Source organism: Coregonus clupeaformis, chromosome 20 (assembly GCF_020615455.1).
Source record: "Coregonus clupeaformis isolate EN_2021a chromosome 20, ASM2061545v1, whole genome shotgun sequence".
Classification (NCBI taxonomy): domain Eukaryota; kingdom Metazoa; phylum Chordata; class Actinopteri; order Salmoniformes; family Salmonidae; genus Coregonus; species Coregonus clupeaformis.
The window spans coordinates 2,844,864-2,870,653 of NC_059211.1; the positions used below are offsets into that span (position 1 = coordinate 2,844,864).

General features: G+C 39.6%; 3 long non-coding RNA genes across 3 annotated transcripts; all 3 read left to right on the top strand.

Moving 5' to 3' along the window:
• The first annotated feature begins 744 nt into the window (after positions 1-744).
• On the top strand, positions 745-2,658 carry LOC123481479. Its single transcript, XR_006657140.1, has 3 exons — positions 745-815; positions 2,025-2,252; positions 2,544-2,658. It is a non-coding gene; the product is annotated as an uncharacterized LOC123481479 (long non-coding RNA).
• A 9,019-nt stretch (positions 2,659-11,677) lies between these two features.
• On the top strand, positions 11,678-13,849 carry LOC123481480. Its single transcript, XR_006657141.1, has 3 exons — positions 11,678-11,751; positions 12,960-13,187; positions 13,479-13,849. It is a non-coding gene; the product is annotated as an uncharacterized LOC123481480 (long non-coding RNA).
• An 8,781-nt stretch (positions 13,850-22,630) lies between these two features.
• On the top strand, positions 22,631-24,642 carry LOC123481481. Its single transcript, XR_006657142.1, has 3 exons — positions 22,631-22,688; positions 23,896-24,093; positions 24,383-24,642. It is a non-coding gene; the product is annotated as an uncharacterized LOC123481481 (long non-coding RNA).
• The last annotated feature ends 1,148 nt before the right edge of the window (positions 24,643-25,790 follow it).

The window sequence follows — 25,790 nt, forward strand, 5'->3', positions numbered from 1 at the left end:
TGAATGGTCAGAATAATCAGATCAGATTGTGCAGGCATACTGTGGGACAAAAACTCCATCCCACCTAAACAGGCTGAAATTCCATTTTTGACTGCACTGCCCCTTTAACTTAGTAAAAAATAGTGAACTTCCCCTTTAATACAGTATGTCCCCTCTGCCCTCTTATCCCAGGTAAGATGCCCCATGCGTGCCAGGTGTGTGGCAAAGCCTTCAGCCAGAGCTCCAACCTCATCACTCGTAGCCGTCAGCACAGTGGCAACCAACCCTACTACTGACCCCGCTGCCTCTTCGGCTTCCAACGCAAACTGAACATGAGACAGCACCAGGAGAACCACATAGACTTTCAGGCTAAGACCCTGCTACCAGCTGATCTGAGATCAGTTTTAATAAGCAAGAGAACTGCTGCACATAGATAGCAACTCAGAGACTCTCACATGGTCGCACATTTTTTCATTATAACATTGTTTTATTATTTTAGGTGATCAAACTCCCTTGATTGTCAGTGATTTACCTGTCAGGGGGTAGTTAAAGATATGTCCCTTTGAGATGAAATAAGTTTTAGTGCTCGACATATCTAAATATATTGCTCTTGTGACACCCACGTAGCTTCTCTGGAACTGAGTCCTCCTCTTCAGTTCTCTGGAACATCAACATTTACCTGGAATGGATTGGGCTGAGAACTCCCCACCCATCCTTCCTCTCTCTGTCAGCGCTACCCTATAAAAGCAGAGACATCTCTCCACTCTGCACTAGAACATCTGATTACTACAACCTTCAAGCGCGCCACTGCACCGAGGAAGAACACACAGACACAGGTAAATACATTCTTTTAAATACATGCTTTAGGTTTTCTTTATTTTTTTACATTTTTTACATTGTAGAATAATAGGGAAGACATCAAAACGATGAAATAACACATATGGAATCATGTAGTAAATGTATTAGGTTCCGACACAATAAAATATATTGAACTCCAGATACAATTTGGCAGCTTGAACAGATGTGTGTCTCATGGCTGGAACAGTTACTCTCAAATAGTGATCATTTGGCCGAGTTGAAAGATATTGGTCGATATTACTTAACAAGCAGAGCTTTGGTTCACACAACACAAATGATATATAACACATTGGACATGAAACAAAGATACAAATGTAACAGCACAACAAAGTAGATAAACCATTTTTTTTTGCAGGTGCCTTTTCATTTTAAACACAGAATAGTGCTTTCTAACGGTCGTCACTCGTTACCACAGTCACAAAGTGATAAACCCTGCCAAATAATTTAAAGACTTACAATTAGCATAAGGACCAAGACATCGCAAAATACATGCAATGCCACTTAGTGCAATGGTGAGAAATAATGATAAATTGCAGAGATAAACTTTGCTTATCGAGATCTGTGCTTTATGTGGACAGTTTTGATGATGAATATTCTTTAATTTAATCAGTGGTATAAAGTACTTAAGTAAAAATACTTTAAAGTACTACTTAAGACATTTTTTGGGGTATCTGTACTTTACTATTTATTTATTTTGACAACTTTTACTTGACACCCAAAAGTACTAGCTACATTTTGAACGCTTAGCAGGACAGGAAAATTGTCAAACTCATACACTTGTCAAGAGAACATCCTGCTCCCTCTGATCTGGCGGACTCAATAAACACACATGGTTCGTTTGTAAATGTTTTCTGAGTGTTGGAGTGTGCCCCTGGCTATCTGTAAATTAAAATAACAAAATGGTGCCATTTGGTTTGCTTAATATGAGGAATTTGAAATGAATTTTACTTTTGATACATACGTATATTTGAGCAATTACATTTACTTTTGATACTTCAGGATATTTAAAACCAAATACTTTTACTCAAGTAGTATTTTACTGGATGACTTTGACTTGAGTCATTTTCTATTAAGGTTTCTTTACTTTTACTCAAGACAATTGGGTAATTTTTCCACCACTGAATTTAATCAACTTAACCCTTAATTATCCTCTTTCTCTCCCCCCTCTCTTTTCTCTATCGTTGCAGCAATGGATTGTGCTTCACATACCAACAGCCAAAATGACTGCAATAAAAAAAAACCTGTTGCCAAATGTCCTACAAAACCAGGCCAAGACATATCATGCCAAGACACATCAGGCCAAACCATATCAGGCCAAACCATATCAGGCCAAACCATATCAGGCCAAACCATATCAGGCGCTGTGAGCGGCAATATTTCCTTTGGCAACCAGACCAATAAACCCAGTCATACCGGTAAGTAACCCTATCCAGTGGGAGGGAATCTATATATGAATGAATAATAAATACATTCATATTTTATTGTTTTGTGGCCATTCAACATGGGAATATAACACACATTGATATTAGACATTTCAAAGCATAAAGTAATTACATTTCACAGCTCAGTTCCAGCACCAGCGTAAATATAGATACAAATAGAAAATTGTTTATTGTTGCTCATAGCAGTGTTCTCAGCAAACTTCTAATACTGACAACCACATTTATTTCAGCACTGTCCAATGACTCTCTCTCTCGTTCCCTTAGGTTAACAAAAACTCCCAGAAAAACTGTCGCACCCAGCATCACCATAGCCAACATAACAGGTGGCAGAGTGGGTCTCTACTACAAGGCAGAGAAGATGGCTCTCTGTGACCTCATCAAGGGGGAGTCAACTCAAGGGCGAATCCATCCTTATCCTGGAAGACACCTTTAAGAAGACCCCTCTTCCTCAGAACCTCGATTTCACTGGCTTCCAAGTAGAAAGTGACAATACACACAGATTAAACTACATACAAATTATTGATTACAAATAAACGGAATAAATCACAGATATGTGAAAAAGTGCTGAGTGTATGGTCGAAATCAGCAATATAATCACTGTAGGTTTTTGACCAAATAATAAATGTTACCAAACTGAGAAAATGTGTTCTGTAAGATGTTAGGAGTGTGTGTGGGATTACATTACATGATTGGGGTTGCCACCAGATATCCTACATACTCATACTAATTTTAACAAAGGTCAACAACACAAGATTGTAATCAAAGTTTTATTTCTAAGGTTGTAGTCATGTTATTTCAAGCATACAGGGTGATGGTACAAGACACGTACAGGGAGCACAAATATATATAGGAGAGAAAAAATCTGCACATTTCCTCATTACACTGGATTTAAAAACCATGTGAACTAGAATGTTAGATGCATGCAGTGTTTCCCAACTAAAGGTTTGATGATTAGTTGAATCAAGTGTGTTAGTGCTAGGGTAAAAACTGAAATGTGCACCCGTTTGGGTCCCTAGGACCAGGATTGAGAAACAGTAGATTAATGCATCATAATGAATGAACAATACACCAGACAACTACTTTCAAGCACATGGCTCTGTCCACCAACCCTACAATTCTGGAAAGAAACCATACAAACTAATCCACCCTTTTGGGTCACAGCATTCCACTCTCCCCATCTCTCTGCCTTCTTGGAGATCATCAGTCAATTTTAATCACCTTAAATATCGCCAAGAAAACAATATTACTCAACTAGAAAAACAGAAACCAACTGTGTTTGTCTGTCATGTTGTATAATGATTTGAAGACAAGCGCAGGAATACATATTACGGTTTTTATTTACGCCTCCCAACACAAACACGTCTATATATACAAAAGGGATGTAACCCAAACAAAGAGCGAGGTGTAACCTCAACACAATACACGGGACGAGACCCGTAAACAACAAGACCACAATACATGGTACTCTCGAGACCAACGGACATGGGACAATAATCGACAAGGACAATGGGGAACAGAGGGCACATATATACACATACTAATCAGGGGGAATGGGAACCAGGTGTGCGTAATGAGACAAGATAGTCCGGGGTTGGTGGTAACGATCCATGTCAGTGACGCCTAGAAAGCCAGTGACGTAGACCTCCGGAACTGGTGAACGGAATGAGCAGCAGTACCGGGGGGATCCGTGACATTGTCAACAGATTAACCTTCTCACAGACCACATCACAATGGAAAAAATTACAGCATCCACCAAAGACTAAATTCATTCCTTCAACGAAAACTGGACCCCACTCCTCAACTCCACCGCTGAGCTGATCCCACCCTAGTGTTTCCTCTACCACCCAAGTTGCTATTACTATTTATTTGTATACATTATATGGAGCAGCAGTTGAAAGGTACAACGTTTGATAGTTGATAGATGTTGTACAGTCAGGTCCATAATTATTGGTACTCTTGAAAAAGGTTAGCAAAGAATACTGAGCTATATTGAATGCAATTTTTTGGGGGAAATTGTATTATTTTAAACTAATACAATTGTTCAGTTAAAGAGGTTTTGTTTAACAAGTAAGAAAAAAAAAATATATATATATATGTTATGGTATAAATTATTGCCACCCTTGTTTTGAATACTCCAGCACACTCCCCTTGCAAGGTTAATGACACTGAGCCAATAAAAATAGAGAAAACACTGGGATTTTGCAAATGCAAATTAATTACTTAAAAATCATACAATGTGATTTTCTGGATTTTTGTTTTAGATTCCGTCTCTCACAGTTGAAGTGTACCTATGATAAAAATTACAGACCACTACATGCTTTGTAAGTAGGAAAACCTGCAAAATCGGCAATGTATCAAATACTTGTTCTCCCCACTGTATATATATATATATATATATATATATATATATGGTCCATAGACTACTTTCAGGGTGAGGAACTGCTAACCTTGTTATAAAAGAGTGAACTTCCCCTTTAATACAGTATGTCCCCTCTGCCCTGCTATCCCCCCATGTGTGCCTCAGTGTGGCAAAGCCTTCAGCCAGAGCTCCAACGTCATCACCCACAGCCGTCAGCACAGTAGCAACCAGCCCAACCGCTGCCCTCGCTGCCTCTACGGCTTCCAGCGCAAACTGGACCTGAGACAGCACCAGGAGAACCACTGTGCATAGACCTTCAGGCTACGACCCTGGCTAAGAGTTGATCTGAGCTCAGTTTCCAAAAATCGGGAGAACCGCTGTACATACATAGCAACTCAGAGACCATCACATGATCACAGCTGACCCCAGTTAATTTTTCATTATAAGGGGCACCACTGCACAAGCTGAAAAGAAGCTGGGGATGGATGAAGGGATGGATGCTCCACTCAAAATTCTATCAAACATTTACCTTGACTGTAGTCGAATCCCGAATATACACTTTGCCTACATATATATTTGTGTTTTTTCAGTGTCATCATACGGTCATATCTGAAAATATGTCTGAAACACTCCAATCCAATTTACACTGAACAAAAATATAAACGCAACATGTAAAGTGCTGGTCCCATGTTTCATGAGCTGAAAAAAAGATTCCAGAAATGTACCATTCGCACAAAAAGCGTATTACTCTCAAATTTTGTGCACAAATTTGTTTATGTCCCTATTAGTGAGCATTTGATCCTTTGTCAAGATAATCCATCCACCTGACAGGTGTGGCTTAAACAGCATGATCATTTCACAGGTGCACTTTTTGCTGGGGACAATAAAAGGCCACTCTAAAATGTGCCGTTTTGTCACACAACACAATGCCACAGAAATGGGAGAGCCTTCCAGAAAGATAACCATCTCTGCAGCACTCCACCAATCAGGCCTTTATGGTAGAGTGAAAGGCACATGACAGCCCACTTGGAGTTTGCCAAAAGACATCTAAACGACTCTCCGACCATGAGAAACAAGATTCTCTGGTCTGATGAATCCAAGATTTAACTCTTTGGCCTCAATGCCAAGCGTCACGTCTGGAGGAAAGCTGGCACCATCCTTACCGTGAAGCATGGTGGTGGCAGCATCATGCTGTGGGGATGTTTTTCAGTGGCAGGGACTGGGAGACTAGTCAAGATCGAGGGAAAGATGAACGGAGCAAAGTACAGAGACATCCTTGATGAAAACCTGCTCCAGAGCGCTCAGGACCTCAGACTGGGGCAAAGGTTCACCTTCCAACAGTACAACGACCCTAAGCACACAGCCAAGACAACGCAGGAGTGGCTTTGGGACAAGTCTCTGAATGTCCTTGAGTGGCCCAGCCAGAGCCTGAATTTGAACCCGATCAAACATTTCTGTAGAGACCTGAAAATAGCTGTGCAGCGACGCTCCCCATCAAACCTGACAGAGCTTGAGAGGATCTGCAGAGAAGAAAGGGAGAAACTCCCCAAATACAGGTGTGCCAAGCTTCTAGCGTCATACCCAAGAATACGAGACTGTAATTGCTGCCAAAGGTGTTTCAACAAAGTACTGAGTAAAGGGTCTGAATACTTATGTAAATCTGATATTTCCGTTTATTAGTTGTAATACATTTGCAACAATTACAACAAAAAATTGCTTTGTCATTATGGGATATTGTGTGTAGATTGATGAGGGAAAAAACTATTTAATCAATTTTAGAATAAGGCTGTAATGTAACAAAATGTGGAAAAAGTCAAGGGGTCTGAATACTTTCCGAATGCACTGTAAATGCAGTGTTTTCCAACACACATGAGTGATGATGAGTTGAATCAAGTGTGTTAGTGCTAGGACAAAAACAAAAATGTGCACCCCTTTGGGTCCCTTGGACCAGGACTGAGAAACTCTGTCCACCCACCCTACAATTCTGGAAAGAAACCATACACAAACTAATCCACCCTTTTGGGTCACAGCATTCCACTCTCCCCATCCTTCTGCCTTCTTGGAGATCATCAGTCCATTTTAATCGCCTTAAATATTGCCAAGAAAACAATATTACTCAACTACAAAAACAGAAACGAACAGTCTATTTTGGCAACGAGTGAACCTTCTCACAGACCACATCACAATGAAAAAATTACAGCATCCACCAAAGACAAAATTCAAACCTACAATGAAAACTGGACTCCACACCTCAACTTCTTGCAGCTACCACTGATCCCACCCTAGTGTTTCCTCTACCACCCAAGTTGCTATTACTATTTATTTGTATACATTATATGGAGCAGCAGTTGAAAGGTACAAAGGTTGATAGTAACCAGCCACAATAGGGACGCCCCTCAGGGGGAAACAACATCTTTGATACAGCAATGCCCTCAGGTAAAAGGAGACCAATCTGCCCCAAACATTATGGTAAACATATAGGGGAAGGAAATTCCTATGTTGGTAGAGACAGGTGCTAACACGTATGGGATTTCCTGTTCCCTGGTAATAAATTTTGAAACAAAACCCATGTCCTATTCCATAGGACCTATTAATGTTGAAAATGATTTTCTGTATTCACCCACCCAACTGTGTAACTTGTTAGGTAGAGACTTGTTAACTAAACTTATTGCTACAATGTATTGTACCCCAGGTGGAGTTTTCGTTGATATCCCAAACGATGAGATAATAAACCAATGAGTAAGCAGGCAAATTGAACCACTCCCCCAGGAGGAGTGGGGGTCTGACACTGTTTCCCAGTCTATCCTGTTTCAGGAGCCAGACTCATTATGGACAGAACACTCCAATAACAGTAGACTTATATGCAGTGCTAGCCCAGTTATAATAAATGTTGATCCCTGAAAGAAACTCTAGTGTTGACAGCTACATTTTAAAAAGGAAGCTCCCTCTCTCCCGTTCTGAATTGGCCAATGTATTTGATCATTTCAGCGCATTACATATTCATCTCAAAATAATAGACATTTAATGAGTGTGAAGCAGAAAGTGAATATCCTACAGAAATTGATAATAAATATTAAGAGTAACATTGTTAGGGTAGACTAAAATGCAAACAATGCCTTCCAATAAGGATAAATGTTTGTTTTGTTTATTTTTAAAACTTACAATAGGGATAAAAGTAGAACATTGTTTGAGGGTGATCCCAACCCACCCTCACTCTCTCTGTCAGCGCTACACTATAAAAGTGCAACCAGTCATTGAGTGTAAGGGGGCAATTACTTTTTCACACAGGGGAATTGGGTGTTGCATAACTTTGTTAATAAAATAAATAAAATAAGTGTACCTTTTTTTTGTTATTTGTAAACTCAGGTTCCATTTGTATAATATTAGGTTTTGGTTGAAGATCTGATAACATTCAGTATCAAAAAGATAACATTCAGTATCAAAAATATGCAAAAGTAGACTAAATCAGAAAGGGGGCAAATGCTTTTTCACAACACTGTATATTAGTTTGTTTTGTTTGGTGTATTTGTAAAAAATAAATATATTATTTAACTTCACATGAAACTGTGATTGAAATCAATGTGAAAACCCACTAAATAAAATGTTCTACAAAATATGTAGCCTATATAGTGTGATGTGTTCTCGTGTTTCAGGAGCGTACGTTTGACTGTAAGATGTGTGGGAAGTGTTTAAGTGCTCATCAACCCTATCCACCCACCTACTAAACTAATTTCACCAGAAGTCTGACATGAAGAAACACACCTTCATTCATACAGGTGAGTCAACATGTATTCTATTGGAATAGAGATCTTGTCTTTGTCATGGTCACAGTCAAAATGTCCAGCCGGAGGGTCAACCTGGCAGGGCATTAAGCGCTGCGGAAATACCTGGAAAATGTCAATAACTCCAAATATTTTGTTTAATTTATTTCCCTGAGCCTCAATATACTTTAAAAGGACTAAACACAAATCAAAACTGTGTAGAAATGACAATGGACCTATATACATTCATACAGTTTCTTGACTGTGTCTAGCTCGCTAATAATCACCGAAATGAAATCTAGACAGTCAGGGATCATGGAAAATTCCCCAAACTACAATCTTACCCATTTTCTGAGCGGCCCTCCATGTCTCGTTGAAGACCGAAGGCTACCCCTGGGGCATAATGAGTTTGACACCACTGCTCTAGAGCCTGCCCTGCTTACACCTTCAACATAGGAGGACACATATTAAAATAGAAGATGACTGATCATTGCAATTGCAAAAATCTCTGAAGCTGGAGACTCTTATCTCCCTCACTAACTTTAAGCATCAGTTGTCAGAGCACCTTACCGATCACTGCACCTGTACACAGCCCATCCGAAATTAGCCCACCCAACTACCTCATCCCTATATTGTTATTTATTTTGCTCATTTGCACCCCAGTATCTCTATTTGCACATAATCTCTTGCACATCTATCATTCCAGTGTTAATACTAATTGTAATTATTTTGCACTATAGCCTATTTATTGCCTTACCTCCATAACTTGCTACATTTGCACACACTCTATATATATTTTCTGTTGTATTTTTGACTTTATGTTTTGTTTTACCCCATATGTAACTCTGTGTTGTTGTTTTTATCGCACTGCTTTGCTTTATCTTGGCCAGGTCGCAGTTGTAAATGAGAACTTGTTCTCAACTGGCTTACCTGGTTAAATAAAGGTGAAATAAAATAAAAAAAATAAAAATTGATCAGAAAAATCAGATCAGATTGTGATGTCATACTGTAGGACAAAAACTCCATCCCACCTGAATAGGCTGATAGCTACTACACTAAAAAGGCATTATCCTAATTTTCACAATCTCAAAGTGTTATTTTTATTTTGACATAGTGTGACAATATAATGTGGAAGGAAAATCACATTTTTGACTGCACTGCCCCTTTAACTTATAAAATAGTGAACTTCCCCTTTAATACAGTATGTCCTCTCTGTTTTTCTATCCCAGATGAGAAGCCCCATGCGTGCCAGGTGTGTGGCAAAACCTTCAGCCAGAGCTCCAACCTCTTCACTCACAGCCTTCAGCACAGTGGCAACCAACCCTACTACTGGCCATAAACAAATATGTGTGCATTTATCAAGGCCTATATGCCAACAGTTCGCAACAATGTCTAATTTATCAGAACCATTAAAGATAACAAATCCTAATTGCTAAAATGACCCATATACAGTGTCTTCGGAAAGTAAACACAATACCCCATAATGTTAAAGCAAAAAACGTTTTTAGAACTACAACTTTGTCCCGAAGCCACTTGTCGTGGAAATTCTACACAGTGGACACTCTGTGTAATCTTAAATGAATCATCGTCTGGGCACTCTACCATAAAGGCCTAATTGGTGGAGTGCTGCAGAGATCGTTGTCCCTCTGGAAGGTTCTCCCACCTCCAAAGAGGAACTCTAGAAGTCTGTCAGAGTGACCATCGGGTTCTTGGTCACCTCCCTGACCAAGGCCTTTCTCCCCCGATTGCTCAGTTTGGCTGAGGAAGAGTCTTGGTGGTTCCAAACTTCTTCCATTTAGGAATGATGGAGGCCACTGTGTTCTTGGGGACCTTCAATGCTGCATAAATGTTTTGGTACTCTTCCCCAGATCTGTGGCTCGACACAATCCTGTTTCGGAGCTCTACTTACAATTCCTTTGACCTCATGGCTTGGTTTTTGCTCTGCACTCTCAACTGTGGGACCTTATATAGACAGATATAGACTGGTGTGTGCTTTTCCAAATCATGTCCAATCAATTGAATGTACCACAGGTGGACTCCAACCAAGCTGTAGAAACATCTCAAGGATGATCAACGGAAACAGTATGCACCTGAGCTTAATTACGAGTCTCATAGCAAAGGGTCTGAATACTTCAGTTTTTTATTTGTAATACATTAGCAAAAATATCTAAAAACCTGTTTTCGCTTTGTCATTGTGGGGTATTGTGTGTAGATTGATGAGGAAGAAAAATAATTTCATCCATTTTAGAATAAGGCTGTAACGTAACAAAATGGGGAAAAGGGTCCTTGTCTGAATACTTTCCGAATGCACTGTATATTCATACAGTTTCTTGATTGTGTCTAGCTTGCTAATATTCACCAAAATGACAGTCAGGAATTATGGAAAATTCCCCTAACTAAAATGTAACCCATTTTCAGTGCTGCCCTCCGGACCTCGTTGAAGACCGAATGCTGCCCATGGGGCAAAATAAGTTTCACACCACTGCTCTAGAGCCTACCCCGCTTTTCAACGTAGGAGGACACATGAAAATAAAAGATGAATGGTCAGAATAATCAGATCAGATTGTGCAGGCATACTGTGGGACAAAACTCCATCCCACCTAAACAGGCTGAAATTCCATTTTTGACTGCACTGCCCCTTTAACTTAGTAAAAAATAGTGAACTTCCCCTTTAATACAGTATGTCCCCTCTGCCCTCTTATCCCAGGTAAGATGCCCCATGCGTGCCAGGTGTGTGGCAAAGCCTTCAGCCAGAGCTCCAACCTCTTCACTCACAGCCTTCAGCACAGTGGCAACCAACCCTACTACTGGCCCCGCTGCCTCTTCGGCTTCCAACGCAAACTGAACATGAGACAGCACCAGGAGAACCACATAGACTTTCAGGCTAAGACCCTGCTACCAGCTGATCTGAGATCAGTTTTTAATAAGCAAGAGAACTGCTGCACATAGATAGCAACTCAGAGACTCTCACATGGTCGCACATTTTTTCATTATAACATTGTTTTATTATTTTAGGTGATCAAACTCCCTTGATTGTCAGTGATTTACCTGTCAGGGGGTAGTTAAAGATATGTCCCTTTGAGATGAAATAAGTTTTAGTGCTCGACATATCTAAATATATTGCTCTTGTGACACCCACGTAGCTTCTCTGGAACTGAGTCCTCCTCTTCAGTTCTCTGGAACATCAACATTTACCTGGAATGGATTGGGCTGAGAACTCCCCACCCATCCTTCCTCTCTCTGTCAGCGCTACCCTATAAAAGCAGAGACATCTCTCCACTCTGCACTACAACACCTGATTACTACAACCTTCAAGCGCGCCACTGCACCGAGGAAGAACACACAGACACAGGTAAATACATTCTTTTAAATACATGCTTTAGGTTTTCTTTATTTTTTTACATTTTTTACATTGTAGAATAATAGGGAAGACATCAAAACGATGAAATAACACATATGGAATCATGTAGTAAATGTATTAGGTTCCGACACAATAAAATATATTGAACTCCAGATACAATTTGGCAGCTTGAACAGATGTGTGTCTCATGGCTGGAACAGTTACTCTCAAATAGTGATCATTTGGCCGAGTTGAAAGATATTGGTCGATATTACTTAACAAGCAGAGCTTTGGTTCACACAACACAAATGATATATAACACATTGGACATGAAACAAAGATACAAATGTAACAGCACAACAAAGTAGATAAACCATTTTTTTTTGCAGGTGCCTTTTCATTTTAAACACCGAATAGTGCTTTCTAACGGTTGTCACTCGTTACCACAGTCACAAAGTGATAAACCCAACCAAATAATTTAAAGACTTACAATTAGCATAAGGACCAAGACATCGCAAAATACATCTAATGCCACTTAGTGCAATGGTGAGAAATAATGATAAATTGCAGAGATAAACTTTGCTTATCGAGATCTGTGCTTTATGTGGACAGTTTTGATGATGAATATTCTTTAATTTAATCAGTGGTATAAAGTACTTAAGTAAAAATACTTTAAAGTACTACTTAAGACATTTTTTGGGGTATCTGTACTTTACTATTTATTTATGTTGACAACTTTTACTTGACACCCAAAAGTACTAGCTACATTTTGAACGCTTAGCAGGACAGGAAAATTGTCAAACTCATACACTTGTCAAGAGAACATCCTGCTCCCTCTGATCTGGCGGACTCAATAAACACACATGCTTCGTTTGTAAATGTTTTCTGAGTGTTGGAGTGTGCCCCTGGCTATCTGTAAATTAAAATAACAAAATGGTGCCATTTGGTTTGCTTAATATGAGGAATTTGAAATGAATTTTACTTTTGATACATACGTATATTTGAGCAATTACATTTACTTTTGATACTTCAGGATATTTAAAACCAAATACTTTTACTCAAGTAGTATTTTACTGGATGACTTTGACTTGAGTCATTTTCTATTAAGGTTTCTTTACTTTTACTCAAGACAATTGGGTAATTTTTCCACCACTGAATTTAATCAACTTAACCCTTAATTATCCTCTTTCTCTCCCCCTCTCTTTTCTCTATCGTTGCAGCAATGGATTGTGCTTCACATACCAACAGCCAAAATGACTGCAATAAAAAAAAACCTGTTGCCAAATGTCCTACAAAACCAGGCCAAGACATATCATGCCAAGACATATCAGGCCAAACCATATCAGGCCAAACCATATCAGGCCAAACCATATCAGGCCAAACCATATCAGGCGCTGTGAGCGGCAATATTTCCTTTGGCAACCAGACCAATAAACCCAGTCATACCGGTAAGTAACCCTATCCAGTGGGAGGGAATCTATATATGAATGAATAATAAATACATTCATATTTTATTGTTTTGTGGCCATTCAACATGGGAATATAACACACATTGATATTAGACATTTCAAAGCATAAAGTAATTACATTTCACAGCTCAGTTCCAGCACCAGCGTAAATATAGATACAAATAGAAAATTGTTTATTGTTGCTCATAGCAGTGTTCTCAGCAAACTTCTAATACTGACAACCACATTTATTTCAGCACTGTCCAATGACTCTCTCTCTCGTTCCCTTAGGTTAACAAAAAACTCCCAGAAAAACTGTCGCACCCAGCATCACCATAGCCAACATAACAGGTGGCAGAGTGGGTCTCTACTACAAGGCAGAGAAGATGGCTCTCTGTGACCTCATCAAGGGGAGTCAACTCAAGGGCGAATCCATCCTTATCCTGGAAGACACCTTTAAGAAGACCCCTCTTCCTCAGAACCTCGATTTCACTGGCTTCCAAGTAGAAAGTGACAATACACACAGATTAAACTACATACAAATTATTGATTACAAATAAACGGAATAAATCACAGATATGTGAAAAAGTGCTGAGTGTATGGTCGAAATCAGCAATATAATCACTGTAGGTTTTTGACCAAATAATAAATGTTACCAAACTGAGAAAATGTGTTCTGTAAGATGTTAGGAGTGTGTGTGGGATTACATTACATGATTGGGGTTGCCACCAGATATCCTACATACTCATACTAATTTTAACAAAGGTCAACAACACAAGATTGTAATCAAAGTTTTATTTCTAAGGTTGTAGTCATGTTATTTCAAGCATACAGGGTGATGGTGCAAGACACGTACAGGGAGCACAAATATATATAGGAGAGAAAAAATCTGCACATTTCCTCATTACACTGGATTTAAAAACCATGTGAACTAGAATGTTAGATGCATGCAGTGTTTCCCAACTAAAGGTTTGATGATGAGTTGAATCAAGTGTGTTAGTGCTAGGGTAAAAACTGAAATGTGCACCCGTTTGGGTCCCTAGGACCAGGATTGAGAAACAGTAGATTAATGCATCATAATGAATGAACAATACACCAGACAACTACTTTCAAGCACATGGCTCTGTCCACCAACCCTACAATTCTGGAAAGAAACCATACAAACTAATCCACCCTTTTGGGTCACAGCATTCCACTCTCCCCATCTCTCTGCCTTCTTGGAGATCATCAGTCAATTTTAATCACCTTAAATATCGCCAAGAAAACAATATTACTCAACTAGAAAAACAGAAACCAACTGTGTTTGTCTGTCATGTTGTATAATGATTTGAAGACAAGCGCAGGAATACATATTACGGTTTTTATTTACGCCTCCCAACACAAACACGTCTATATATACAAAAGCGATGTAACCCAAACAAAGAGCGAGGTGTAACCTCAACACAATACACGGGACGAGACCCGTAAACAACAAGACCACAATACATGGTACTCTCGAGACCAACGGACATGGGACAATAATCGACAAGGACAATGGGGAACAGAGGGCACATATATACACATACTAATCAGGGGGAATGGGAACCAGGTGTGCGTAATGAGACAAGATAGTCCGGGGTTGGTGGTAACGATCCATGTCAGTGACGCCTAGAAAGCCAGTGACGTAGACCTCCGGAACTGGTGAACGGAATGAGCAGCAGTACCTGGGGGATCCGTGACATTGTCAACAGATTAACCTTCTCACAGACCACATCACAATGGAAAAAATTACAGCATCCACCAAAGACTAAATTCATTCCTTCAACGAAAACTGGACCCCACTCCTCAACTCCACCGCTGAGCTGATCCCACCCTAGTGTTTCCTCTACCACCCAAGTTGCTATTACTATTTATTTGTATACATTATATGGAGCAGCAGTTGAAAGGTACAACGTTTGATAGTTGATAGATGTTGTACAGTCAGGTCCATAATTATTGGTACTCTTGAAAAAGGTTAGCAAAGAATACTGAGCTATATTGAATGCAATTTTTTGGGGGAAATTGTATTATTTTAAACTAATACAATTGTTCAGTTAAAGAGGTTTTGTTTAACAAGTAAGAAAAAAAAAATATATATATATATGTTATGGTAAAAATTATTGCCACCCTTGTTTTGAATACTCCAGCACACTCCCCTTGCAAGGTTAATGACACTGAGCCAATAAAAAGAGAGAAAACACAGGGATTTTGCAAATGCAAATTAATTACTTAAAAATCATACAATGTGATTTTCTGGATTTTTGTTTTAGATTCCGTCTCTCACAGTTGAAGTGTACCTATGATAAAAATTACAGACCACTACATGCTTTGTAAGTAGGAAAACCTGCAAAATCGGCAATGTATCAAATACTTGTTCTCCCCACTGTATATATATATATATATATATATATATATATATATGGTCCATAGACTACTTTCAGGGTGAGGAACTGCTAACCTTGTTATAAAAGAGTGAACTTCCCCTTTAATACAGTATGTCCCCTCTGCCCTGCTATCCCCCATGTGTGCCTCAGTGTGGCAAAGCCTTCAGCCAGAGCTCCAACGTCATCACCCACAGCCGTCAGCACAGTAGCAACCAGCCCAACCGCTGCCCTCGCTGCCTCTACGGCTTCCAGCGCAAACTGGACCTGAGACAGCACCAGGAGAACCACTGTGCATAGACCTTCAGGCTACGACCCTGGCTAAGAGTTGATCTGAGCTCAGTTTCCAAAAATCGGGAGAACCGCTGTACATACATAGCAACTCAGAGACCATCACATGATCACAGCTGACCCCAGTTAATTTTTTCATTATAAGGGGCACCACTGCACAAGCTGAAAAGAAGCTGGGGATGGATGAAGGGATGGATGCTCCACTCAAAATTCTATCAAACATTTACCTTGACTGTAGTCGAATCCCGAATATACACTTTGCCTACATATATATTTGTGTTTTTTCAGTGTCATCATACGGTCATATCTGAAAATATGTCTGAAACACTCCAATCCAATTTACACTGAACAAAAATATAAACGCAACATGTAAAGTGCTGGTCCCATGTTTCATGAGCTGAAAAAAAGATTCCAGAAATGTACCATTCGCACAAAAAGCGTATTACTCTCAAATTTTGTGCACAAATTTGTTTATGTCCCTATTAGTGAGTATTTGATCCTTTGTCAAGATAATCCATCCACCTGACATGTGTGGCTTGAACAGCATGATCATTACACAGGTGCACTTTGTGCTGGGGACAATAAAAGGCCACTCTAAAATGTGCCTTTTTGTCACACAACACAATGCCACAGAAATGGGAGAGCCTTCCAGAAAGATAACCATCTCTGCAGCACTCCACCAATCAGGCCTTTATGGTAGAGTGAAAGGCACATGACAGCCCACTTGGAGTTTGCCAAAAGACATCTAAACGACTCTCCGACCATGAGAAATAAGATTCTCTGGTCTGATGAATCCAAGATTTAACTCTTTGGCCTCAATGCCAAGCATCACGTCTGGAGGAAAGCTGGCACCATCCTTACCGTGAAGCATGGTGGTGGCAGCATCATGCTGTGGGGATGTTTTTCAGTGGCAGGGACTGGGAGACTAGTCAAGATCGAGGGAAAGATGAACGGAGCAAAGTACAGAGAGATCCTTGATGAAAACCTGCTCCAGAGCGCTCAGGACCTCAGACTGGGGCAAAGGTTCACCTTCCAACAGTACAACGACCCTAAGCACACAGCCAAGACAACGCAGGAGTGGCTTTGGGACAAGTCTCTGAATGTCCTTGAGTGGCCCAGCCAGAGCCTGAATTTGAACCCGATCAAACATTTCTGTAGAGACCTGAAAATAGCTGTGCAGCGACGCTCCCCATCAAACCTGACAGAGCTTGAGAGGATCTGCAGAGAAGAAAGGGAGAAACTCCCCAAATACAGGTGTGCCAAGCTTCTAGCGTCATACCCAAGAATACGAGACTGTAATTGCTGCCAAAGGTGTTTCAACAAAGTACTGAGTAAAGGGTCTGAATACTTATGTAAATCTGATATTTCCGTTTATTAGTTGTAATACATTTGCAACAATTACAACAAAAAAATTGCTTTGTCATTATGGGATATTGTGTGTAGATTGATGAGGGAAAAAACTATTTAATCAATTTTAGAATAAGGCTGTAATGTAACAAAATGTGGAAAAAGTCAAGGGGTCTGAATACTTTCCGAATGCACTGTAAATGCAGTGTTTTCCAACACACATGAGTGATGATGAGTTGAATCAAGTGTGTTAGTGCTAGGACAAAAACAAAAATGTGCACCCCTTTGGGTCCCTTGGACCAGGACTGAGAAACTCTGTCCACCCACCCTACAATTCTGGAAAGAAACCATACACAAACTAATCCACCCTTTTGGGTCACAGCATTCCACTCTCCCCATCCTTCTGCCTTCTTGGAGATCAGTCCATTTTAATCGCCTTAAATATTGCCAAGAAAACAATATTACTCAACTACAAAAACAGAAACGAACAGTCTATTTTGGCAACGAGTGAACCTTCTCACAGACCACATCACAATGAAAAAATTACAGCATCCACCAAAGACAAAATTCAAACCTACAACGAAAACTGGACTCCACACCTCAACTTCTTGCAGCTACCACTGATCCCACCCTAGTGTTTCCTCTACCACCCAAGTTGCTATTACTATTTATTTGTATACATTATATGGAGCAGCAGTTGAAAGGTACAAAGGTTGATAGTAACCAGCCACAATAGGGATGCCCCTCAGGGGAAACAACATCTTTGATACAGCAATGCCCTCAGGTAAAAGGAGACCAATCTGCCCCAAATATTATGGTAAACATATAGGGGAAGGAAATTCCTATGTTGGTAGATACAGGTGCTAACACGTATGGGATTTCCTGTTCCCTGGTAATACATTTTGAAACAAAACCCATGTCCTATTCCATAGGACCTATTAATGTTGAAAATGATTTTCTGTATTCACCCACCCAACTGTGTAACTTGTTAGGTAGAGACTTGTTAACTAAACTTATTGCTACAATGTATTGTACCCCAGGTGGAGTTTTAGTTGATATCCCAAACGATTGGATATTAAACCAATCAATAAGCAGGCAAATTGAACCACTCCCCCAGGAGGAGTGAGGGTCTGACACTGTTTCCCAGTCTATCCTGTTTCAGGAGCCAGACTCATCATGGACAGAACACTCCAATAACAGTAGACTTATATGCAGTGCTAGCCCAGTTATAATAAATGTTGATCCCTGAAAGAAACTCTAGTGTTGACAGCTACATTTAAAAAAGGAAGCTCCCTCTCTCCCGTTCTGAATTGGCCGACGTATTTGATCATTTCAGCGCATTACATATTCATCTCAAAATAATAGACATTTAATGAGTGTGAAGCAGAAAGTGAATATCCTACAGAAATTGGTAATAAATATTAAGAGTAACATTGTTAGGGTAGACTAAAATGCAAACAATGCCTTCCAATAAGGATAAATGTTTGTTTTGTTTATTTTTAAAACTTACAATAGGGGTAAAAGTAGAACATTGTTTGAGGGTGATCCCAACCCACCCTCACTCTCTCTGTCAGCGCTACCCTATAAAAGTGCAACCAGTCATTGAGTGTAAGGGGGCAATTACTTTTTCACACAGGGGAATTGGGTGTTGCATAACTTTGTTAATAAAATAAATAAAATAAGTGTACCTTTTTTTTTGTTATTTGTAAACTCAGGTTCCATTTGTATAATATTAGGTTTTGGTTGAAGATCTGGTAACATTCAGTATCAAAAAGATAACATTCAGTATAAAAAATATGCAAAAGTAGACAAAATCAGAAAGGGGGCAAATGCTTTTTCACAACACTGTATATTAGTTTGTTTTGTTTGGTGTATTTGTAAAAAATTAATATATTATTTAACTTCACATGAAACTGTGATTGAAATCAATGTGAAAACCCACTAAATAAAATGTTCCACAAAATATGTAGCCTATATAGTATGATGTGTTCTCGTGTTTCAGGAGCGTACGTTTGGCTGTAAGGTGTGTGTGGGAAGTGTTTAAGTGCTCATCAACCCTATCCACCCACCTACTAAACTAATTTCACCAGAAGTCTGACATGAAGAAACACACCTTCATTCATACAGGTGAGTCAACATGTATTCTATTGGAATAGAGATCTTGTCTTTGTCATGGTCACAGTCAAAATGTCCAGCCGGAGGGTCAACCTGGCAGGGCATTAAGCGCTGCGGAAATACCTGGAAAATGTCAATAACTCCAAATATTTTGTTTAATTTATTTCCCTGAGCCTCAATATACTTTAAAAGGACTAAACACAAATCAAAACTGTGTAGAAATGACAATGGACCTATATACATTCATACAGTTTCTTGACTGTGTCTAGCTCGCTAATAATCACCGAAATGAAATCTAGACAGTCAGGGATCATGGAAAATTCCCCAAACTACAATCTTACCCATTTTCTGAGCGGCCCTCCATGTCTCGTTGAAGACCGAAGGCTACCCCTGGGGCATAATGAGTTTGACACCACTGCTCTAGAGCCTGCCCTGCTTACACCTTCAACATAGGAGGACACATATTAAAATAGAAGATGACTGATCATTGCAATTGCAAAAATCTCTGAAGCTGGAGACTCTTATCTCCCTCACTAACTTTAAGCATCAGTTGTCAGAGCACCTTACCGATCACTGCACCTGTACACAGCCCATCCGAAATTAGCCCACCCAACTACCTCATCCCTATATTGCTATTTATTTTGCTAATTTGCACCCCAGTATCTCTATTTGCACATAATCTCTTGCACATCTATCATTCCAGTGTTAATACTAATTGTAATTATTTTGCACTATAGCCTATTTATTGCCTTACCTCCATAACTTGCTACATTTGCACACACTCTATATATATTTTCTGTTGTATTTTTGACTTTATGTTTTGTTTTACCCCATATGTAACTCTGTGTTGTTGTTTTTATCGCACTGCTTTGCTTTATCTTGGCCAGGTCGCAGTTGTAAATGAGAACATGTTCTCAACTGGCTTACCTGGTTAAATAAAGGTGAAATAAAATAAAAAAATACAAAATTGATCAGAAAAATCAGATCAGATTGTGATGTCATACTGTGGGACAAAAACTCCATCCCACCTGAACAGGCTGAAAGCTCCTACACTAAAAAGGCATTATCCTAATTTTCACAATCTTAGAGTGTTATTTTTATTTTGACATAGTGTGACAATATAATGTGGAAGGAAAATCACATTTTTGACTGCACTGCCCCTTTAACTTATAAAATAGTGAACTTCCCCTTTAATACAGTATGTCCTCTCTGTTTTTCTATCCCAGATGAGAAGCCCCATGCGTGCCAGGTGTGTGGCAAAGCCTTCAGCCAGAGCTCCAACCTCTTCACTCACAGCCTTCAGCACAGTGGCAACCAACCCTACTACTGGCCATAAACAAATATGTGTGCATTTATCAAGGCCTATATGCCAACAGTTCGCAACAATGTCTAATTTATCAGAACCATTAAAGATAACAAATCCTAATTGCTAAAATGACCCATATACAGTGTCTTCGGAAAGTACACACAATACCCCATAATGTTAAAGCAAAAAACCTTTTTAGAACTACAACTTTGTCCCGAAGCCACTTGTCGTGGAAATTCTACACAGTGGACACTCTGTGTAATCTTAAATGAATCATCGTCTGGCCACTCTACCATAAAGGCCTAATTGGTGGAGCGCTGCAGAGATCATTGTCCCTCTGGAAGGTTCTCCCACCTCCAAAGAGGAACTCTAGAAGTCTGTCAGAGTGACCATCGGGTTCTTGGTCACCTCCCTGACCAAGGCCTTTCTCCCCCGATTGCTCAGTTTGGCTGAGGAAGAGTCTTGGTGGTTCCAAACTTCTTCCATTTAAGAATGATGGAGGCCACTGTGTTCTTGGGGACCTTCAATGCTGCATAAATGTTTTGGTACCCTTCCCCAGATCTGTGGCTCGACACAATCCTGTTTCGGAGCTCTACTTACAATTCCTTTGACCTCATGGCTTGGTTTTTGCTCTGCACTCTCAACTGTGGGACCTTATATAGACAGATATAGACTGGTGTGTGCTTTTCCAAATCATGTCCAATCAATTGAATGTACTACAGGTGATCTCCAACCAAGCTGTAGAAACATCTCAAGGATGATCAACGGAAACAGTATGCACCTGAGCTTAATTACGAGTCTCATAGCAAAGGGTCTGAATACTTCTGTTTTTTATTTGTAATACATTAGCAAAAATATCTAAAAACCAGTTTTCGCTTTGTCATTGTGGGGTATTGTGTGTAGATTGATGAGGAAGAAAAATAATTTAATCCATTTTAGAATAAGGCTGTAACGTAACAAAATTGGGAAAAGGGTCCTTGTCTGAATACTTTCCGAATGCACTGTATATTCATACAGTTTCTTGATTGTGTCTAGCTTGCTAATAATCACCAAAATGACAGTCAGGAATTATGGAAAATTCCCCAAACTAAAATGTAACCCATTTTCAGGGCTGCCCTCCGGACCTCGTTGAAGACCGAATGCTGCCCATGGGGCAAAATAAGTTTCACACCACTGCTCTAGAGCCTACCCCGCTTTTCAACGTAGGAGGACACATGAAAATAAAAGATGAATGGTCAGAATAATCAGATCAGATTGTGCAGGCATACTGTGGGACAAAAACTCCATCCCACCTAAACAGGCTGAAATTCAATTTTTGACTGCACTGCCCCTTTAACTTAGTAAAAAATAGTGAACTTCCCCTTTAATACAGTATGTCCCCTCTGCCCTCTTATCCCAGGTAAGATGCCCCATGCGTGCCAGGTGTGTGGCAAAGCCTTCAGCCAGAGCTCCAACCTCATCACTCGCAGCCGTCAGCACAGTGGCAACCAACCCTACTACTGACCCCGCTGCCTCTTCGGCTTCCAACGCAAACTGAACATGAGACAGCACCAGGAGAACCACATAGACTTTCAGGCTAAGACCCTGCTACCAGCTGATCTGAGATCAGTATTAATAAGCAAGAGAACTGCTGCACAAAGATAGCAACTCAGAGACTCTCACATGGTCGCAAATGTTTTCATTATAACATTGTTTTATTATTTTAGGTGATCAAACTCCCTTGATTGTCAGTGATTTACCTGTCAGGGGGTAGTTAAAGATATGTCCCTTTGAGATGAAATAAGTTTTAGTGCTTGACATATCTAAATGTATTGCTCTTGTGACACCCACGTAGCTTCTCTGGAACTGAGTCCTCCTCTTCAGTTCTCTGGAACATCAACATTTACCTGGAATGGATTGGGCTGAGAACTCCCCACCCACCCTTCCTCTCTCTGTCAGCGCTACCCTATAAAAGCAGAGACATCTCTCCACTCTGCACTAGCACACCTGATTACAACAACCTTCAAGCGCGCCACTGCACCGAGGAAGAACACACAGACACAGGTAAATACATTATTTTAAATACATGCTTTAGGTTTTCTTAATTTTTTACATTTTTTACATTGTAGAATAATAGGGAAGACATCAAAACGATGAAATAACACATATGGAATCATGTAGTAACTGTATTAGGTTCCGACACAATAAAATATATTGAACTCCAGATACAATTTGGCAGCTTGAACAGATGTGTGTCTCATGGCTGGAACAGTTACTCTCAAATAGTGATCATTTGGCAGAGTTGAAAGATATTGGTCGATATTACTTAACAAGCAGAGCTTTGGTGCACACAACACAAATTATATATAACATATTGGACATGAAACAAAGATACAAATGTAACAGCACAACAAAGTAGATAAACCATTTTTTTTTGCAGGTGCCTTTTCATTTTAAACACCGAATAGTGCTTTCTAACGGTCGTCACTAGTTACCACAGTCACAAAGTGATAAACCCTGCCAAATCGTTTAAAGACTTACAATTAGCATAAGGACCAAGACATCGCAAAATACATGCAATGCCACTTAGTGCAATGGTGAGAAATAATGATAAATTGCAGAGATAAACTTTGCTTATCGAGATCTGTGCTTTATGTGGACAGTTTGGATGAGGAATATTCTTTAATTTAATCAGTGGTATAAAGTACTTAAGTAAAAATACTTTAAAGTACTACTTAAGACATTTTTTGGGGTATCTGTACTTTACTATTCATTTATTTTGACAACTTTTACTTGACACCCAAAAGTACTAGCTACATTTTGAACGCTTAGCAGGACAGGAAAATTGTCAAACTCATACACTTGTCAAGAGAACATCCTGCTCCCTCTGATCTGGCGGACTCAATAAACACACATGCTTCGTTTGTAAATGTTTTCTGAGTGTTGGAGTGTGCCCCTGGCTATCTGTAAATTAAAATAACAAAATGGTGCCATTTGGTTTGCTTAATATGAGGAATTTGAAATGAATTTTACTTTTGATACATACGTATATTTGAGCAATTACATTTACTTTTGATATTTCAGGATATTTAAAACCAAATACTTTTACTCAAGTAGTATTTTACTGGATGACTTTGACTTGAGTCATTTTCTATTAAGGTTTCTTTACTTTTACTCAAGACAATTGGGTAATTTTTCCACCACTGAATTTAATCAACTTAACCCTTAATTATCCTTTTTCTCTCCCCCTCTCTTTTCTCTATCGTTGCAGCAATGGATTGTGCTTCACATACCAACAGCCAAAATGCCTGCAATAAAGAAAAACCTGTTGCCAAATGTCCTACAAAATCAGGCCAAGACATATCATGCCAAGACATATCAGGCCAATCCATATCAGGCCAAACCATATCAGGCGCTGTGAGCGGCAATATTTCCTTTGGCAACCAGACCAATAACCCCAGTCATACCGGTATGTAACCCTATCCAGTGGGAGGGAATCTATATATGAATGAATAATAAATACATTCATATTTTATTGTTTTGTGGCCATTCAACATGGGAATATAACACACATTGATATTAGACATTTCAAAGCATAAAGTAATTACATTTCACAGCTCAGTTCCAGCACCAGCGTAAATATAGATACAAATAGAAAATTGTTTATTGTTGCTCATAGCAGTGTTCTCAGCAAACTTCTAATACTGACAACCACATTTATTTCAGCACTGTCCAATGACTCTCTCTCGTTCCCTTAGGTTAACAAAAAACTCCCAGAAAAACTGTCGCACCCAGCATCACCATAGCCAACATAACAGGTGGCAGAGTGGGTCTCTACTACAAGGCAGAGAAGATGGCTCTCTGTGACCTCATCAAGGGGAGTCAACTCAAGGGCGAATCCATCCTTATCCTGGAAGACACCTTTAAGAAGACCCCTCTTCCTCAGAACCTCGATTTCACTGGCTTCCAAGTAGAAAGTGACAATACACACAGATTAAACTACATACAAATTATTGATTACAAAATAAACGGAATAAATCACAGATATGTGAAAAAGTGCTGAGTGTATGGTCGAAATCAGCAATATAATCACTGTAGGTTTTTGACCAAATAATAAATGTTACCAAACTGAGAAAATGTGTTCTGTAAGATGTTAGGAGTGTGTGTGGGATTACATTACATGATTGGGGTTGCCACCAGATATCCTACATACTCATACTAATTTTAACAAAGGTCAACAACACAAGATTGTAATCAAAGTTTTATTTCTAAGGTTGTAGTCATGTTATTTCAAGCATACAGGGTGATGGTGCAAGACACGTACAGGGAGCACAAATATATATAGCAGAGAAAAAATCTGCACATTTCCTCATTACACTGGATTTAAAAACCATGTGAACTAGAATGTTAGATGCATGCAGTGTTTCCCAACTAAAGGTTTGATGATTAGTTGAATCAAGTGTGTTAGTGCTAGGGTAAAAACTGAAATGTGTCCCTAGGACCAGGATTGAGAAACAGTAGATTAATGCATCATAATGAATGAACAATACACCAGACAACTACTTTCAAGCACATGGCTCTGTCCACCCATCCTACAATTCTGGAAAGAAACCATACAAACTCATCCACCCTTTTGGGTCACAGCATTCCACTCTCCCCATCTCTCTGCCTTCTTGGAGATCATCAGTCAATTTTAATCACCTTAAATATCGCCAAGAAAACAATATTACTCAACTAGAAAAACAGAAACCAACTGTGTTTGTCTGTCATGTTGTATAATGATTTGAAGACAAGCGCAGGAATACATATTAGGGTTTTTATTTACGCCTCCCAACACAAACACGTCTATATATACAAAAGGGATGTAACCCAAACAAAGAGCGAGGTGTAACCTCAACACAATACACGGGACGAGACCCGTAAACAACAAGACCACAATACATGGTACTCTCGAGACCAACGGACATGGGACAATAATCGACAAGGACAATGGGGAACAGAGGGCACATATATACACATACTAATCAGGGGGAATGGGAACCAGGTGTGCGTAATGAGACAAGATAGTCCGGGGTTGGTGGTAACGATCCATGTCAGTGACGCCTAGAAAGCCAGTGACGTAGACCTCCGGAACTGGTGAACGGAATGAGCAGCAGTACCGGGGGA